This window comes from Tamandua tetradactyla, chromosome 2 (genome assembly GCF_023851605.1).
Source record: "Tamandua tetradactyla isolate mTamTet1 chromosome 2, mTamTet1.pri, whole genome shotgun sequence".
NCBI classification, from domain to species: domain Eukaryota; kingdom Metazoa; phylum Chordata; class Mammalia; order Pilosa; family Myrmecophagidae; genus Tamandua; species Tamandua tetradactyla.
The window spans coordinates 18760916-18774152 of NC_135328.1; the positions used below are offsets into that span (position 1 = coordinate 18760916).

At 37.5% G+C, this 13237-nt stretch overlaps 1 long non-coding RNA gene and 1 pseudogene across 1 annotated transcript in view; both read right to left on the reverse strand.

Moving 5' to 3' along the window:
• Positions 1-13237, reverse strand: part of LOC143666873 (uncharacterized) — a 49260-nt gene that overhangs the window by 30600 nt on the left and 5423 nt on the right. The gene's annotated exons all lie outside the window — the stretch shown is intronic.
• On the reverse strand, positions 402-2805 carry LOC143664959 (bile acid-CoA:amino acid N-acyltransferase pseudogene; annotated as a pseudogene).

The following is a 13237-nucleotide window of genomic DNA, read 5'->3' on the forward strand; positions in this document are numbered from 1 at the left end:
CAACCATGGGACTGTATAACATAAACAGTGAGCTATACTGTAATCTATGGACTATATATAATAGTTGTATAAGTTTATAACATTCTTTCATCAATTGCAGCACAGGTACCAACCTAATGGAAAGAATTAATAATAAGGTAAACTGTAGGGGAGAACTGTATATGGGATTCTATACTTTCTGAAAACTTTTATGCAAGTGCACATCTTTTTTTAAGAAAAAAGTATTTGGAAACTTAAAAAAATTATCAGGAGCAATAGAATACCAGGAAAGTGCCACCAGATTTTTAAAAAGCATATAATTTCAGTGCTAATTAAACTTCTGAATTTTTTTATAAAACACATACAATGTTGGTGGCATACTTGACCCCCAAAAAAACACTCAAAAAAGAAAAACTGTCCAATGTTATTTATTAATATTATTTAAGCATACATCATGACCAAGTGAGGCTTATTTATTTATTTTTTTTGCATGGGCAGGAACTGGGAATCCAACCCAGGGCTCTGGCATGGCAGGTGAGAATTCTACCACAGAGCCACCATTGCACTGCCCGACCAAGTGAATTTTATTCTACAAATACAAAGATGATTCAATGCTAGAAATACAATTCATCATATTGTTATATCTATTCAGAAAAACCAGACAGTCATGTTAATTTATGCACTTGAAAAAAATTCTTGATTAAAAAACAGCTCCATAAAATATAAATCAAGAGATAGATAACACTGGCATCACATCTCAGACAAAGGCTTTCTTTCTAAAGTCCAAAACAGGAAACAAGCAAAACTATGCTCATTATGACAATTACTATATAACATTGAACTGGAGGCATTAATCATTGCAATTACATGATCTTTATGGTCAAGAAAGTGTGGTGTTTTGTACCATGTAACCACTTCTATATGAGAGAGAGGAAGGAGGCTCCAAGTCTTACTCTAATCAAATGAAATGATTTATGGCAAGAAGGAGTGTCAGAAGGCAAGTAGATGAAAAGGGTTTAAGAAGACATAACTGAAAAGCACTTGTTACTTCCACTACTCTAAATCCTTCATTGATTCCCTATCACACCTGAAAAATGATCCAAACTACTTTGATAATGGTTCATCGTCAAGGAGATTATCCACCAATTCAATCACTTTGATTATACATCCTCCATTTCTATCTATTGCAATTCAGTAGCTCAGGAATCTCAGTCTGTGGCTTGTCCTTTAGAGAAGATAGCTTAAATTTAACCTTGCACAAGTTAATTGCTGATTGCTCTGCTGCCTATTTCTTATTGCCCTTGGTCTCACATTTTAAATAGTTGGAAAAAAATCAAAAGAAAATTCTTATTTTGTGACATGTAAAAAATATATGGAATGCAAATTTCAGTGTCTGTAATATAAAGTTTAATGGAAACATAGCTATAATCATTCATATATATACTGTCTATGGCTGAGCTTGCGTTACAATGGCAGAGTTGAGTAGTTGTGACACAGACTGAATGACCCACAAAGCTGAAACATTTGCTATATGGTGTTTTATCAGACCCTAATCTAGAGGCACACAATCCCACCTTCATGGATACTTCCCCTAGTGTAATTCTCTGCTCCTCTCATTGCTGAAAACACTGTATACATTAAAGCAACAAGAAATTATTTTGTTTTACTAACTTCATTAAATTATTCATCGTAGACTGCCTCAATGACGTTACCTTCTTATACATTTCCATATTGCCTCAAAATGATGTATTCTTGGCCCAGTTTTAGTTTTCCAATAACCAGGAAGTAGCCATAAATCATGTAGCTATTTTCAATTATGCGTGATCCAAGGAAACTTATTTTGAGTTTTAGAAAATCAACTATTAGCCCCAATTGTTTTTATATCTGTTTAACCAGGGGATTCTGTGGTTCATTGTTTGTGATTTTTCTTCCCTTGAGATGCACTATCATTGTGATCTGGAATATTGTGGAACAGGTAAAGCTCTAAGTTTATTTCTACAAATATAGGACCTTCAATGTACTAAAGTGGAAACCAATTTTTCCATTCCAAAGTGAAGACATTGCCATTTTCCTGACTTCTTCTTTTAACTTCCTTCTTACAATAAGAGACTAAAGACATTCTTCTATGAAAATATAAAGAAAATGCTAGTAAAGGGATTTACTTCTCTATTTCTTAGGAATAACTACTCTTCTCAGAGTTGGCAGGTCCCATTTAGAATGAGGTGCATCCTGAAAAATACCTGGATCTCCTTCCAAGAATGTTCCTGTGCCACTGCATGCAAGGCCACATCTCCTCCCCAGTGCAAGTAGAAGGGAATACTGCACACCTTTGAGGCCTAGCACAGTGGGGCAAAGGGAAACTCTATCATGTGACTTGCTCCTGGGTAAGACAGCAGGGTCCAGTTGTTCTCCCCATGTCTCCCCAGCTGTTCTGTAGCCTGCTCAGCATATACTTTGCTATTCAGGCTCTTATCTCCTTCTCCCACAATGAAGAGGAAATATCCCTGAGCCTTTTTCTACAGGAAAGAGGAAAAGCTGATTGGCTTCATCTAGAGGGTCCCCTACAAGGTGATAGAACTCTATGAATCCCAAGTCAGTTGTAGATAGTAATTGTGGAAGGGGGTGCAAGGTCTGAATGACCTGTTCATGGTATACATGTGGACACCATAAAACGAAGTTGGGCCCACGAAGTACAGTGGCTGTGGCTTGTTCTAGGTGAGTAGCCATGGAGAGTCCAATCTCTGGTCTTTTCCAAATGGAGACTAGCCCAATGCCTGGGCCAAGGACCTGAAATAATGGAAATAAGATGTTGGTTCCATCTCTCATTTAGCAAAACCCCACAATTTCAAATCCCAAAGAATTTCAGTCACAAATGTGGACAAACAAATATTAATCTGATCCACAGATCCAGCTCTAGAGTTCTGGAATATGTAATGAGTATTCCAAGGAAATATGCCTTCAAAAATCTGTCAGGCTTTACTGACTGAAGACTCTTGATTTATCATTGTGACTTTAAAATGTCCCAAAGAAATGCCAGCATAGTAGGGAAGATAAGACAAATGTGTATGTAACTATGGGTGAATAATGAGTCCAGGTATAACTAATTGGTAAACTATGTTGTACCAACTCTGAGTTCTCTAGAAGTTCAGAAGAAAGGTTATCATATGGGCAAAGAATGAGAAAGAAGGTAAGATTAGTAGCATGGAATATAGAAATTTAGACAGAGGATTCTAGATTTGGTTTGGTTTGAAATCAGAAACCAAAGCAGAAGGGAGGGTTCATGAAGAAGATGACTTTGGATAGGTTTCCTTTTTCATTCTCAGACATCAAACAAGCATTTACAGATTATGCACCCTGAGTGGGGTGCTGGCAGACATAGGGAGGAAAGGCTCAGTCTTGTGTTACTAGGGAACACACACCAAGGTGGCAAGATAGGGTGGGGGTCATGGTTAGTAAAAATAAGTTCAGTGTTACAGGCATGCATATACGCAAGGCTTCCAACCAGATTAACAGGGAATAAAGGCAAGATTCAAGAAAGACTCAGAGGAAATAGTCCATGAGGTAAGGCTTTAAATGAAGCAAACAAGAAGGAATGTCTTTTAATCAGAGTATAGCAGACACTGTCAATTCTTCACAGGACCATTCTTCACAATTTCATGGTTAACAGGACCCTGGTTTTGCATGGCATAGCAGTCCCAGGGATAAATTATGATGTATCTGAACCTACTTCCCTTTGCTACATACGTTTTTTCAACCTCTCTTGTAAAGCCAACATATTTTGCCCAAGTAAAATAGCATTGCAACATAAGTAGAAAGCCTGTGTTTTTGGATGGCAAGTTGACTTAATGTCTCAAATTTCCATAACTATTTTGTGACCTTGATGGTAGACAGGAAATTTCAGAAATGTCAATCTAATCTCCTGATGTCACTGAGTTTGTAAACAAAAGACGGAACCCCATATTATGTGAGAAAATAAAATGCCTCAAATTGATGTTTAAGTCACCACCACCACTTCTCTGGAAAATGTAGCCTAAATATTCCTAAAGAATTGATCATGGGTGGTTCAACATTAAAAAAATCAGACATTGTATATACTACATTAACAGAATGAAAGGCAAAAAAATGCTGTCATCTACATTGACTCAAAAAAAATTTGAAAAAATCTAGCAACTTTCTTCATAAAAACACTCAGAAAAATAGAAATAGATGTGGGCTCCCTCAGTAAGATAAACGTCACATATGCAAAATTCACAGCTAATGTAGTAATCAAAGTTGAAAATTAAAGCTTTTCTCCTAAGATCAGGGACAAGACAAGGATACCCACTTTCACCATTGCTATTCAACTTTCCACTAGATTGTCTATCCAGAGAAATTAGGCAAGAAAAAGAAATAAAGCCATCCAAATTGGAAAAGAATAAGTAAAACTAACTGTTAGTATTAATGACATAATCCATAAGTATGGAAATCCATAAGAAACTACAAGAAAGTTGTTAGAACTAATAAATTAATTCAGCAAAGGGGTAGGGTACAAGATCAATACACAAAAATCTGTGGTTTTCCCATATATCAGCAAAGAACAACCCAAAAATGAAATCAAGGAAACAATTCTACCTACAATAGCAACTAAAAAAAAATCAAAGAATAAATTTAAATAAGCAGGTAAAGGACTTGTACCCAGAAAACTGAAAATCATTACAGAAGGAAATTAAGGAAGACCTAAATAAATGGGAAGATATTCTGTGCTCATGGGTTGGAGAACTTAATATGTATATCAAGATGACAATATTACCCAATGAAATTTCCATATTTAACCCAATTCCAATTAAAATTCCCACACCCTTCTTTCAAGAAATGGGAAAGGTAGTCATCACATTCATACAGAAGGGAAAAGGTCCCTGAATAGCCAAAAGCATCTTGAAAAAAGGACAAAATTGTAGAAAACATACTTTCCAATTTCAAAACTTATTACAAAGATACAGTAACCAAACAGTAAGGTACTGGCACAAGACAGACATATAGAACAATGAAATAGTATTCAAAGTGCAGAAATAAACCCAAACATCCATGGCCAGTTGGTTTTTGACAAGAGTGTCAGTTCTACTCAATGAGGACAGAATGGTCTCTTCACCAAATTGTACTCAGAAAACAGGACATCAATGTGTAAAAATAATGAAAGGAGATTCCTACCTCACACCATATATAAAAATTAGGCTTAAATAGAATAACTACTTAAATATAAGAACTAAAATTTTAAAATGTTACAAGAAAGCATGGGTAAATATGTGTAGGACCTTGTATTAAACAATAGATTCTTAGATTTAACACCAAAAATATAAGCAATAAAAGAAAATGGAGATAAACTGGATTTCATGAAAATAAAAATTTGTTCATTAAAAGACATTATCATGAAAATGAAAAGACAACCAATAGAATGATGGATAATATTTGGAAACCATATAACTGATGATGGTTTAATACCCTGAATATATATAGTACTCTTATAATTCAACAATAAAAAAGACAACTGAATTTTTTTAAATGAGCAAAGAAATGTATAACTATTTCTCCAAAGAAGTGATACAAATGGCAAATAAGCACATTTAAATATGCTCAACATCATTAGTCATTAGGGAAATGAAAATCAAAACCACAAGATGTCATTTCACACCCACGAGAAGGCCTACTATTAAAAAAATGGAAAATAAGTACTGGAGAGGTTGTGGAAAAATAAGAACCCTTATTCGTTATTGGCAGGAATGTAAAATGGTATAGCTGCTGTGGAAAAGTTTGGCTGTTCCTTGGAAAGCAAAGCATAGTACTACTATATGACCTGACAATCACACTTCTAAGTATACATGCAGAGAATTGAAAGCAGAGACTTAAGCAGATATTTGGAATAATATAGCACCATTATTCGCAATAGCCCAAAGGTGGAAGCAACCTAAATGTCCATCAGCAGATGAATGGATAAACAAAATGTGGCATATACATGCAATGGACTATTACTCAGCTTTACAAAGGAATATACTCCTGATACAAGTGTGTGATGTCTAAGTTCATTTGCCAACTTGGCCAATGTGCTAGTTTGAAAGGATTTATGTACCCTAGAAAAGCCACATTTCAAACCTTAATCCCATTTTGTAAAGCCAGTCATTTCTTCTAATCCCTATTCAGTACTGTATGTTGGAAACTTTAATTAGATTTTCTCCATGGAGATATGACTCAATCAAGTGTGGGTATTAAACTTGATTAGTTAAAGTATCTCCACCCATTCTATGTGGGTCTTAATTAGTTTACTGGGATCCCATAAAAGAGGAGACATTTTTTGGGAAAAAACACCTTTTGAGTATGACGAGAGAGCCACAGCAGAGCCAAGCAGAGACACGATGCTAAGAGAACCACAGAGTTCACCAGCCAGCGACTTTAGGAGATTCAGAGAGTGCCGAGAAGAACGACAAATGCTGTGGAACCATGAAGCAGAGACCACCAGCCAGTAACTTTTGGAGATGAAGAAAGAAAACACCTCCCAGGGAGCTGGAGAGGAAGGTAGCAGATTACGTCATGTTTGCCATGTGCCTTTCCAGATGAGAGAGAAACCCTGAACTTTGTCGGCCTTCTTGAATCAAGTATCTTTCTCTGGATGCCTTCGATTGGACATTTATATGGACTTGTTTTGATTTAGACATTTTCATGGCCTTAAAACTGTTAATTTACAACTTATTTTTTTAATTTTTTTATTTTTTATTAATTAAAAAAATTACAAGAAACAAACATTCCCAACACATACACTCAGCAATTCACAATATCATCACAAAGTTGCATATTCATCATCATGATCATTTCCAAGAACATTAGCATCAATTCAGAAAAAGAAATAAAAAGACAACAGAAAAATATATCAAACAGAAAAAAAAAATTTTACAGGCCATACCCCTTACTGATCCCTTTCATTGATCATTAGCATTTCAAACTAAATCTATTTTAACATTTGTTCCCCCTATTATTTATTTTTTTTCCATATGTTCCTCTCATCTGCTGACAAGGTAGATAAAAGGAGCATCAGACACAAGGTTTTCACAATCACATAGTCACACTGTGAAAGCTATATCATTGTACAATCATCATCAAGAAACATGGCTACTGGAACACAGTTCTACATTTTCAGGCAGTTCCCTCCAGCCTCTCCATTACATCTTGGATAATAAGGTGATATCTACTTAATGCATAAGAATAACCTCTAGGATAACCTCTCAACTCTGTTTGGAATCTCTCAGCCATTGACAATTTGTCTCATTTCACTCTTCCCCCTTTTTGTCGAGAAGGTTTTCTCAATCCCTTGATGCTGGGTCTCAGCTCATTCTAGAGTTTTTCTCAATCCCTTGATGCTGAATGTCAGCTCATTCTGGGATTTCTGTCCCATGCTGCCAGGAAGATCCACACCCCTGGTAATCATGTCCCATGTAGACAGGGGGAGGGTGGTGAGTCTGCTTGCTGTGTTGGCTGGAGAGAGAGGCCACATCTGAGCAACAAAAGAGGTTCTCTTGGGGGTAACTCTTGGGCTTAATTTTAAGTAGGCTTGACCTATCCCCTGTGGGGTTAAGTTTCATATGAACAAACCCCAAGGCTGGGGGCTCAGCCTATAGTTTTGGTTGTCCACACTGCTCGTGAGAATACCAAGAATTCAACTTAGGGAAGTTGAGTTTTCCCCCGTTTCACCATTCCCCAAAGGGGACTTTGCAAATACTTTTCCACTCACTGATCAAATCACTCTGGGATTCATCAGGACATCACCTGGACAAACCAACAAAATCTCATGTCCTATACAAAGTTCAGTGTACTTAAGGTGTTCAATCAACTATCTACATAAGTTATATTAGGAGATGCACTAGTCAAAGTATAGATTTGTACCAAATAAACATTTGTTGCTTTAGTCTCACACATTAGTTGAAATTTTAAAACATTAAGTATCATCTATTTTCAGCACACTGCAGTAATGACATTCTTTTGTTCTTCCTCATGCAAAAACATTTTTTAAATCTGTACATTTAGTCACTATCATTATATACTCTAGGCATTCCTAGAGTACACCATCTCAATCTTTATCGTCTATCTTTCTTTGTGATTTCATTTATGTCCCAGCCCTCCTCCCTCTACCATTCTCACATGCAGTTTCATTCAGTGTATTAACATAATTGTATTACAGTTAGATAATATTGTGCTGTCCATTTCTGAGTTTTTATATCCAGTCCTGTTGCACAATCTGTATCCCTTCAGCTCCAATTACCCAATATCTTACCCTATTTCTATCTCCTGATGGTCTCTGTTACCAAGGAAATATTCCAAGTTTATTCACTAATGTCAGTTCATATCAGTGAGACCATATAGTATTTGTCCTTTTGTTTCTGGCTAATCACACTCAGCATAATGTCCTTAAGGTCCATTCATGTTGTTACATACTTCATAACTTTATTCTGTCTTACAGCTGCATAATATTCCATCTTATGTAAATAACACAGTTTGTTTAGCCAACTGTGTTGATGGACATTTTGGCTTTTTCCATCTCTTAGTAATTGTTAATAATGCTGCTATAAACATTGGTGTGCAAATGTCCATTTGTGTCCTTGGTCTTGTGTCCTTTGAGTAGAGACAGCATATAGATGAGTCCTGTTTTTTAATCCATTCTGCCAGACTATGTCTTTTGATTGGAGAGTTTAATCCATTAACATTCAGTGTTATTACTGCATGGGTAGTACTTTCTTCTACTATTTTGCGTTCTGGGTTTTATATGTCATATCTAATTTTCCTTTTTTTTACCTTTACTCATAGTCTTCCTTTCTACACTCTTCTCCACACCTCTCTCTTCTGTCTTCGTATCTGTCTCTAATGTTCCCTTTAGTATTTCTTGCAGAGCTGGTCTCTTGGTCACAAATTCTCTCAGTGATTTTTTGTCCGAAAATGTTTTAATTTCCCCCTCATTTCTGAAGGACAATTTTGCTGGATATAGAATTCTTGGTTGGCAGTTTTTCTCTTTTAATAATTTAAATATATTATCCCACTGTCTTCTCACCTCCATGGTTTCTGCTGAGAGATCTGCGCATAGCCTTATTGGGCTTCCCTTGTATGTGATGGATTACTTTTCTCTTGATGCTTTTAAGATCCTCTCTTTCTCTTTGACCTCTGACATTCTGATTATTAAATGTCTTGGAGTATGTCTATTTGGATCTATTCTTTTTGGGGTACACTGCACTTCTTGGATCTGTAATTTTAAGTCTTTCATAAGAGTTGGGAAATTTTCAGTGATAATTTCCTCCATTAGTTTTTCTCCTCCTTTTCCCTTCTCTTCTCCTTCTGGGACACCTACAACACGTATATTCATGTGCTTCATATTGTCTTTCAATTCCCTGAGTCCCTGCTCATATTTTTCCATTTTTTTCCCATAGTTTCTGTGTCTTGTCAGATTTCAGATGTTCCGTCCTCCAGTTCAGAAATCCTATGTTCTGTCTCTCGAAATCTACCATTGTAGGTTTCCATTGTTTTTTTCATGTCTTCTGCTGTGTCTTTCATTCCCATAAGTTCTGTGATTTGTTTTTTCAGACTTTCAGTTTCTTCTTTTTGTTCTTTCCTTGCCTTCTTTATATCCTCCCTCAATTCATTGATTTGGTTTTTGATGAGGTTTTCCATGTCTGTTCGTACATTCTGAATTAATTGTTTCAGCTCCTGTATGTCATTTGAATTGTTGGTTTGTTCCTTTGACTGGGTCATATCTTCAATTTTCCTAGTGTGATTTGTTTTTTTTTTGCTGGTGTCTAGGCATTTAATTACCTTAATTGGTTTATTCTGGAGATTGCTTTCACTTCTTTTATCTAGAGTTTTCTTGCTGGATGAATTTGTTGTCTATCTGTTCTTTGACATTCCATTCAGCTTTATCTAGACCTTTAGCTTAAGTTTTGTTTAACAGAGGAGAATTTTTCAGTTCTTGTTTTCTTGTTTCTTGCCCTGCTTGTATGGTGCCTTTCCCCCCCACACACTTAGGAGGGTCTACTTAGATATTATAGACCCCAGCCAGATTTTTCCTGACCAAACTGGCCTCCTATCAGGAGGAAAGAGTCACCTGCGTCGGTTTTCCCTGAGGGTGAGACCCAGCAGGTTGAAAGACTTTCCTGTGAAGTCTCTGGACTCTGTTTTTCTTATCCTGCCCAGTATGTGGCACTTGTCTGACTGCAGGTCCCACCAGCATAAGATGATGTGGTACCTTTAACTTTGGCAGACTCTCCCTGCTGGGGGCGTGGTGGAGACAGAGGAGAGGTTGTAGGCTGGTTTTAATGGCTTCAAAATACCAAGCCCTGGTGTCTTAATTCCTTGATGGAGGGTTTCCACCTGGGTGTGGCTTCACCCCTCCCCTGGGGAAGGCACAGTCTCCAGATAAGCCCCCAAAAGAGCTCACTTCTGCCTATGCCTGGGGCAGTTGCAGCCTGAAAAGTCCTCCCGCTATATCCAGAGGCAGTCAAGCCTTTGTAGATACACAACCACAAAAACCTCTGTTTCCTTCTTTTTTTTCCCCCCCTTTTTCTGTCAGTCCTGCCCCCTTGGTGCTGGGGCAAAAATGAGCAACCTCTGCTTTGATCAGGTTCACCTAAGCTGGGGGCCTATTTTTAATAGTCAGAATTTGTTAATTAGTTCCACAATTGGCGTTTGATTGTGCCCAGTCCCTGCTGCTGGTAAAGTCCTTTCCTTTCCCCTCTGGGAAGTGGCTTGTGGGGGAGGGGCGCTGGCCGCCGCAGCTTTGGGAACTCACAGTTCTAGGGGGTGCTCGCAGCCGGTCCAGCTGCTCCAGACTGGGGTACGCTGTGTGTCTGGTCACTGACGTGGCCCCAGCAGCTGTTCTGTACTGTTTCTGGTTATTTAGTAGTTGTTCTGGAGGACGAACTAAGATGCGCACATTGTTAAGCCGCCATCTTGACCCGGAAGTCCCTCAATTTACAACTTATTAAATTCTCCTTTTTAAAAGCCATTCCATTTCTTATATATTGCATTCTGGCAGCTGGTAAACTAGAATAGTCAGGTTGTGGTGTCCAGTTATTTGATCAATTTGCCTGATTGCTACTGTGAGGTTATTTCAGGAATTTCAGTGATCAGTAACTTCACTGCATCTATCACTAATTTCTTCTACAATCAACAAGAGATCACTTCTACATGAGAGAACTCTTCTCCAATCAGTAGAACGTCTTAAAAGAAGAAGTAATTATTTCAGTAATCAGGAAGAGAGAATTTCCTTCTCTACTTCAACCAGCCAGCTTCTCCTGAGGAATTCATTGAAAACCTCCATTAGAGTTCCGAGCTTGCAACCTGCCCATGGAATTTGGACTTGCCCATCCCCACAGTCACGTGAGGCAATTCTTGTAAAAGCTGTATGATATTTCATCCTATCAGTTCTGTTTCCTTAGGGAACCCTGACTAATACAAAGCCACTGTACTGATGAATGCTGAAGACATCATCCTGAGTGAAATGTCAGACACAGAGACATATTATATGATGCCACTTATATGAAATAGCTAGAATATATACATGCATAGAGGCAGGAATTATTGTACAGATTCCCAGGGATAGGGGTGGGGGAAATGGGGAATTAATGCATAATGGATATAGCATTTCTGTTAGGGGTTATAAGAAACTTCTAGTAATGGATGATGGTAGCACGACATTGTAAATGTGGTTAGTCCCACTTTTTGGCATGCTTTGGAGTGTATGAGATAGAAAAGTTTATGTCTATATGTTTCTTTTAAAAGAAAACTGCAACTAAAGAGACAAAGACAAATGCAACGCATGATACAGGAATCGATCTAATGGATCCATTATAGAAGGAATATATACTAACTATAAAGTGATTAGCTTTATCTCAATGTTAAATTTCTTTAACTTGATAACTGTACCTAAGGTAGCTGCATAAGTGAATATCCTTGTTCTTAGGAAATGTACATGGAAGTATTCTATAGGAGCATGATGTATATGATCTACTCTCAAATGTTTAGAAATTTGATAGATATAGAGATATAGACAAAAGGCAGATTGTTAGATGGAGAGAGAATAATACAGGAAGTGTGATGAAATCTGGGTATTTGGGGGATGGGTATTTTGGAGTTCTCTCTATGTGAACAGTATTACTTTGGTAACTTTCCTGTAAGATTAAAAATATTTCAAAATAAAAGTTTTTTCTTTTGTCTAAAGGAAGTGTTCTTACAAAAACCTAGAGGCAAGAAAAAACAATACACTTAGGACCCACAAGTAGTTCTTTATTACTTGAATTTAGGGTACAAAGTGAGAGGTAGCAAAATAAGGCTGGAAAAGAAAACAAAAACCTGACAGTAAGTAGCTTTGAAAGACAGGCTAAGTATCTTTAACTCTTTCCTTCACTGATGAGGCAGATTAGGACAGATTTAAGGATGGACATAATATAAGGCTGAATAAGCACACAGAGGCCAAGTCATAGGAAGCTTTATCTAACATGCTAGGAGGTCTGTCCTTTATGTTGTAGTAAATGGGGAGACTCGTAAGCAAATGCATAAAGTATTTGTGCTCTAGAAACACCACTTCTACAACTCTGTTGAGAATCAATTGCAAAAATAGAGGCAGAAAATCCATAGCTGTTTGCAATGGTGCAGTCAAGAAATGATGGTGCCCAGAACTAAGGAAGCACTGGAGAAGGTACTGGATAAAAGCATAATATGCCAGATATATAAAGATCTGTTAAAAGCTGTTCTCCTTTTCTAGCTGCCAGAAGGCAATGTACCAGAAACGGAATGGCTTTTAAAAGGGGGAATTTAATAAGCTGCTAGTTTACAGTCCTAAGGCCGAGATAATGTCCCAAATAAAGCAAGTCTATAGAAATGTCCAATCAAAGGTATCCAGGGAAAGATATCTTGGTTCAAGAAGGCTGATGAAATTCAGGGTTTCTCTCTCATGTGAGAAAGCACACAGCGAACACAGTCAGGGCTTCTCTCTCAGCTGGAAGGGCACATGGTTAACACAGCGTCATCTGCTAGCTTTCTCTCCTGGCTTTCAGTTTCATGAAGCTCCCCGGGAGGCATTTTCCTTCTTCATCCTCAAAGGTCGCTGGCTCATGGACTCTCTGCTTCATGGTGCTGCAGCATTCTCTGCTGTCTCCGAATCTCCTTCATTCTCCAAAATGTTTCCTCCACCCAAATGGGTGGAGACATGTCATCACCTAATCCAGTTTAACAACCACTCTTGACTAAATCA